The sequence below is a fragment of the Callorhinus ursinus genome, unplaced genomic scaffold (assembly GCF_003265705.2).
Source record: "Callorhinus ursinus isolate GAN/ISIS: 27379988/994484 unplaced genomic scaffold, GSC_fseal_2.0 scaffold7, whole genome shotgun sequence".
Classification (NCBI taxonomy): Eukaryota; Metazoa; Chordata; class Mammalia; order Carnivora; family Otariidae; genus Callorhinus; species Callorhinus ursinus.
Window position 1 is genome coordinate 72,720,312 of NW_027397069.1, and position 7,538 is coordinate 72,727,849.

The window sequence follows — 7,538 nt, forward strand, 5'->3', positions numbered from 1 at the left end:
ATAGAAAAAACAAAAAAATAAAAGACCATGCACAGATGGATACAAATTACATTTGTAAATACAGATCTACAAACACACACACACACACACACACACACTACACACACTTTGTCACACACACGTTGAGATAATCTTTGGATAATTGCTACAAAAAACTGAAAAATCTATGGTATTTTTCAACCACAGGAGAAAAAAAACCTTTTGATATTTTTTTCTCATCTATGAGATAAATACCCCAAAGTTGACACAGTTTATAAAGCATTGCTTTCACAAAATATATACTGAGTTTCCAGCACAACTAAGTGCTGATTTTTTATGTCTGCTTTAATATGAGATGGAATGATTCTTGGTGCATTTAAAAGAAGGCAAAGACATATACATGTTAATTGGTCTACTCTTATTGCCATCCTTTACCTTAATAACCTAATTTTTTTCTTCCCAAAAGGAACACTGCAGATTTTACTAATATCTCACTGAACTTCAACCTCTCTTTCCTGGTACTTGGTTAGTGGATGAAAGGCAACACTTTACTTAGCCCCTGCTCAACCCATGCCATCTTTCTCTTTTCCCTGACACCTCACCTCAGTCCCTGCAGTTTTTATTTTCCAGTACTCCAGATTTCCAATCTTTTAGATGGCTGATGTATACCCAACCATTGGTGTCTAACCAAGATGTAGTTCAACTACCATAGTGATATATGACTTCAATACCCTAAATTAAGCATAAAAGTCTTGGTGCAGAATAACATACCAACAGACCTGGAAAATTTAGTGTACTGCTAAATTATTTCTTTACAAACTTAGGTATTGAAACCATAAAACTCAACACATTAAAATTTTCTGTTCTTTTCTGTATCTTCAGGATTATACTTGACCTTCTAAGTTGTTAATTAACCAATAATTTTATTGAAGTGGAAATAATCATAATAGAAAATATCTTCAGAAAATGAATGTAATTTATTTTATCATTCAACTTAATGTTCCATTTTTCTTTGGTGTTTGAATTATTGTCAGTGAATAAACAAATCCTACACGGTGTGAACATCATTTATTACCAAGAAACAGATGTTGGAAAAGGTTAATGAATTCCTAATGGAATAACAATAACTGAAAATGAGTTGTTTTACAGCAGAGGGTTATTAAGTCTACCTCATATATCTCAGTATATAGTATAGCACTAACCAGTGGCAAGAACAAAGTAGGTGTTTAATAATGATGCTGAATTCAAATAAATATTTTTAGTTAGTATTCAATAATAATGATAAATATAAATTAATTGCTGTGAATAATTGGCAAAGCTTTTCCTCGTCACAGGAAAATGTGAAATATTTGAAAATGATGGATATTTGAACATTTTGAAGACCGTAGAACAGTCTTTGTTTAGTTACATTTGCCTTGAGGCTTTTAAATATAGATTTTATTTTACTTTTAATAGGGACATTGTCTTAAAATTTGTATAATGGATTAAAGCTTTTAAGCATCATAAGAAAGCTGCTATTTATAATTAAAAACAGTTTTGACAAATGATTCAAAAAGCATCTACGGATCTGAAAAGAACCAATGCAACTTCTTTAGCTGATCATGTTAGCTTAAGTTTATATTTGTGATTTGCCTTGTATTGGTTTCATTTCCATAGATGACCTCTCTCATTTAGTAAATCCCATGAGAGAGGTAAAGAATGTAACTGGCAGTTCACTTAAGCACTCATATTTCTAATTTTTATTCACACTTGGGTTAAAAAATAAAAACTTAAGTTGAAAATAATTATTTTTCCCTATTTATTACTTAGAAAAATTTTAGTCATTGTTTATTTTAATAACATTATTTTTAGACAGTGATACTAGATGATTTCTGAATTAGAATATTTAATAAAGTAGTGAAATAATAAATTTAATTTATATAATATTTCTGAAATATTGGGCATTATAAAAGATTTAAAAATAAATGACACTATGAATGACCAGTGTCCAGATTTGACTGGTTATAAGTTCAGAGACAAGTATTATAAGAGAAGACCACCACCATAAGTTCTATTAGAAATGTGTAAGTAAATTATTGTGATGGAAGAATTAGGTGGTGGAACCACAATCTGCTGGGTGCTGCAATCAAGACTTCTGGAGGAGGATAAGGGACAGGCCAGACAAATGAGTTAGGAGTGGCCTATAAACTAGAGGGCCTATAAAATAGAGGGCTTCACCACTGTGTCTTCATGGGAGAGAGCTGGCCCTAAAACTCTAAGAATTTAGAGCTTTAAAGCTATGGGAACTTGCACAAATTGTCTGAGCCCCTCTGAACTTCAAATTCCTCATTTAGAAAATTAGGAAATAACACCTAACTTGCAAGTTTGCTGAATATTACGTGAGATTACGAATGTGGAAACATGGATATAGTTTTTGACCTAAGCAAGAAATACAGCAAATGGTCATTGTAGTAGAAGTTCTTGTGGAAATATTTGAAAAACATGCTAATCATTTTTCTTAATGTGAGAGTGAAACCACTACATTCTTGAAGGGGAATAAATCGGAGGGGGAGACGAACCATGAGAGACAATGGACTCTGAAAAACAAACCGAGGGTTCTAGAGGGGAGGGGGTGGGGGGATGGGTTAGCCTGGTGATGGGTATTAAAGAGGGCACGTTCTGCGTGGAGCACTGGGTGTTATGCACAAACAATGAATCATGGAACACTACATCAAAAACTAATGATGTAATGTATGGTGATTAACATAACAATAAAAAATTTAAAAAGAAAAAAAATCCCACAAGAAAAAAAAAAGAAACCACTACATTCTTTTATTTGTTGTTCAGGGTAACAAATATTTTGAAAGATATGCTTTAAAGATTTTATTTATTTATTTTAGAAAGAGAGAGAGGGAGAAAGAGAGAGAAAAGCAGACTCTCTGCTGAGCAGGAAGCCTGATATGGGGCTCCATCCCAGGACCCAGAGATCATGACCTGAGCTGAAGGCAGTTGCTTAACCGACTGAGCCACCCAGAATCCCCAAAAGATAATAACTTTTAAACATAATAATATAATTGATTATAGATAGAAATGATGATATGTAAAATATCTTGAAATTGGTAGGTGCAAATGGAATGATGACCAAATTCAACTGATATTAATCCAGAAAGGGTTCTTAAAGAAACTTATTCTCAAGGAGTTTCTTGAAGGGTGGTGTTATGATTTAGTTAAATTTAGATTATATATAGTCAAAGCAGAGAAAATTGTATTAGTGAATTACCACAAGGAAATGTGTCCAGATTTTTTAAGAAGAATGCACATGAGAGTTAGGGTATAAAGTAATGTCTGGTCCCTTTTCCCATAATTTCCTCATTTAGTCACAGAAACCTATTCTTCAAATTAGTGATTCCTTGTTATCCATTTTAGAAACTTTCTACCAAGACACTCCTTGATATGCTGTTCATCTTGGCTATGGTTCTAGCAATTCATCTTTATGATTTCAGAACAGTTTGTGCTTTTGTTTCAAATCAACATCCACTGGTTTAGGTATATCTGACCCTAAATTCCATGATCTGTCATATTTTTGTTACCAGTTCTATAAACAAGATATATGGGCCAAGCATGAACTGTTCAGGGCATTGTATTTTATGTTTATTTGTTGAATTTTTTGTCTCCCACCTTTGACTATAGGATCCATGAGGTAGTCCATCTTTTTTTATTTAATTTAATTTAATTTAATTTAATTTTATTATGTTATGTTAATCACCATACCTTACATCATTAGTTTTTAATGTAGTGTTCCATGATTCATTGTTTGTGTATAACACCCAGTGCTCCATTCAGTACATGCCCTCTTTAATACCCATCACCAGGCAAGCCCATCACCCCACGCCCCTCCACTCTAGAACCCTCAGTTTGTTTCTCAGAGTCCATAGTCTCTCATGGTTCGTCTCCCCCGCCAATTTCCCCCCCTTCATTCTTCCCTTCCTGCTATCTTCTTCTTTTTATTTTTTTGAAATATAATGTATTGTTTGTTTCAGAGGTACAGGTCTGTGATTCAACAACCTTGCACAATTCACAGCACTCACCATAGCTCGTACCCTCCCCAATGTCTATCACCCAGCCACCCATCCCCCCCCACCCCACCACTCCAGCAACTCTCAGTTTGTTTCCTGAGATTAAGAATTCCTCATATCAGTGAGATCATATGACACATGTCTGTCTCTGATTGACTTATTTCGCTCAGCATAATACCCTCCAGTTCCATCCACGTTGTTGCAAATGGCAAGCTTGTCATTGTTAATGTCAAGATATCATTCCTTTTTGTATATATATATATATATATATATATATATATATACTGCATATTTATCCATTCATCTGTCGATCGACATCTTGGCTCTTTCCACAGTTTGGCTATTGTGGACACTGCTACTATAAACATCGGAGTGCACGTACCCCTTTGGATTCCTACATTTGTATCTTTGGGGAAAATACCCAGTAGTGCAATTGCTGGGTCATAGGGTAGCTCTATTTTCAACTGTTTGAGGAACCTCCATACTGTTTTCCAGAGTGGTTGCACCAGCTTGCATTCCCACCAACAGTGTAGGAGGATTCCCCTTTCTCCACATCCCCGCCAACATCTGTCGTTCCCTGACTTGTTAACTTTAGCCATTCTGACGGGTGTGAGGTGGTATCTCATTGAGGTTTTGATTTGGATTTCCCTGATGCCGAGTGATGTTGAGCACTTTTTCATGTGTCTGTTGGCCATTTGGATGTCTTCTTTGGAAAAATGTCTGTTCATGTCTTCTGCCCATTTCTTGATTGGATCATTTCTTCTTTGGCTGTTGAGTTTGATAAGTTCTTTATAGATTTTGGATACTAGCCCTTTATCTGATATGTCATTTGTAAATATCTTCTCCCATTCTGTCGGTTGTCTTTTGGTTTGGTTGACTGTTTCTTTTGCTGTGCAAAAGCTTTTTATCTTGATGAAGTCCCAATAGTTCATTTTTGTCCTTGCTTCTCTTGCCTTTGGTGATGTTTCTAGGAAGGAGTTGCTGAGGCTGATGTCGAAGAGGTTGCTGCCTGTGCTCTCCTTTAGGATTTTGATGGACTCCTAACTCACATTTAGGTCTTTCAACCATTTGGAGTCTATTTTTGTGTGTGGTGTAAGGAAATGGTCCAGTTTCATTCTTCTGCATGTGGCTGTCCAATTTTCCCAACACCATTTGTTGAAGAGACTGTCTTTTTTTTCCATTGGACATTCTTTCCTGCTTTGTCGAAGATGAGCTGACCATAGAGTTGAGGGTCCATTTCTGGGCTCTCTATTCTGTTTCATTGATCTATGTGTCTGTTTTTGTGCCAGTACCATACTGTCTTGATGATGACAGCTTTGTAATAGAGCTAGAAGTCCGGAATTGTGATGCCACCAGCTTTGCTTTTCTTTTTCAACATTCCTTTGGGTATTCGGGGTCTTTCCTCATTCCATACAAATTTTAGGATTACTTATTCCATTTCTTTGAAAAAAGTGGATGGTATTTTGATAAGGATTGCATTGAATGTGTAGATTGCTCTAGGTAGCATTGCATCTTCACAATATTTGTACTTCCAGTCCATGAGCATGGAACGTTTTTCCATTTCTTTGTGTCTTCCTCAATTTCTTTCATCAGTATTTTATAGTTTTCTGAGAACAAAAAGATTGGGATCATTCCCTGCATATTTTCAGACCACAATGCTTTGAAACTAGAACTCAATCACAAGAGGAAAGTCGGAAAGAACTCAAATACATGGAGGCTAAAGAGCATCCTACTAAAGAATGAATGGGTCAACCAGGAAATTAAAGAAGAATTAAAAAAATTCATGGAAACAAATGAAAATGAAAACACAACTGTACAAAATCTTTGGGATACAGCAAATGTGGTCCTAAGAGGAAAGTATATAGCAATACAAGACTTCCTCAAGAAACAAGAAAGGTCTCAAATACACAACCTAACCCTACACCTAAAGGAGCTGGAGAAAGAACAGCAAATAAAGCCTAAACCCAGCAGGAGAAGAGAAATAATAAAGATCAGAGCAGAAATCAGTGAAATAGAAACCAAAAGAATAGTAGAACAGGTCAATGAGACTAGGAGCTGGTTCTTTGAAAGAATTAACAAGATTGTTAAGCCCTTGGCCAGACTTATCCAAAAGAAAAGAGAAATGACCCAAATAAATAAAATCATGAATGAAAGAGGAGAGATCACAACCAACACCAAAGAAATACAAACAATGATAAGAACATATTATGAGCAACTATATGCCAGCAAATTAGATAATCTGGAAGAAATGGATGCATTCCTAGAGATGTATCAACTACCAAAACTGAACCAGAGGAAACAGAAAACCTGAACAGACCCATAACCACTAAGGAAATTGAGGCAGTCATCAAAAATCTCCCAACAAACAAAAGCTCAGGGCCAGATGGCTTCCCAGGTGAATTCTACCAAACATTTAAAAAGAATTAATAGCTATTCTTCTGAAACTGTTCCAAAAAAATGGGAATGGAAGGAAAACTTCCAAACTCATTTTATGAGGCCACCATTACCTTGATCTCCAAACCAGACAAAGACCCCATCAAAAAGGAGAATTACAGACCAATATCCTTGATGAACACGGATGCAAAAATTCTCACCAAAATACTAACCAATAGGCTCCAATGGTACATTAAAAGGATTATTCACCACGACCAAGTGGGATTTATCCCTGGGCTTCAAGGTTGGTTCAACATCCGCGAATCAATCAATGTGATACAATACATTAATAAAAGAAAGAACAAGAACCATATGATCCTCTCAATAGATGCAGAAAAAGCATTTGACAAAGTACAGCATCCTTTCTTGATCAAAACTCTTCAGAGTATAAGGATAGAGGGTACACACCTCAATATCATAAAAGCCATCTATGAAAAACCTACAGTGAATATCATTCTCAATGGGGGAGAAACTGAGAGCTTTCCCCCTAAGGTCAGGAACACGGCAGGAGTGTCCACTGCTATTCAACATAGTATTAGAAGTCCTAGCCACAGCAATCAGACAACAGAAAGAAATCAAAGTCATTCAAATTGGCAAAAAGGAAGTCAAACTCTCATTCTTTGCAGATGATGAGATACTGTATGTGGAAAACCCAAAAGACCCCACCCCAAAACTGCTAGAACTCATACAGGAATTCAGCAAAGTGGCAGTATATAAAATCAGTGCACAGAAATCAGTGGCATTCCTATACACCAACAACAAGACAGAAGAAAGAGAAATTAAGGAGTCAATCCCATTTACAATTGCACCCTAAACCATAAGATACCTAGGAATAAATCTAACCAAAGAGGCTTGAGGTAGTTTATCTTGATCCTTACCAATAGGTCTAACACATGTTAGATTTCTCTAAATATTTAAAAAAAATAACTGAGGATACAGTTTGCTTTGGAAAACTGTCTTAAACTTGAGAAGCACTTTCAAGATAGCAGGGTGAGGACCTACCAAAATCCATTCCTCCCCAAATTACTCCTCCATAAAAGTAATGTGAACACTGGCAAATATTGCCCAAAT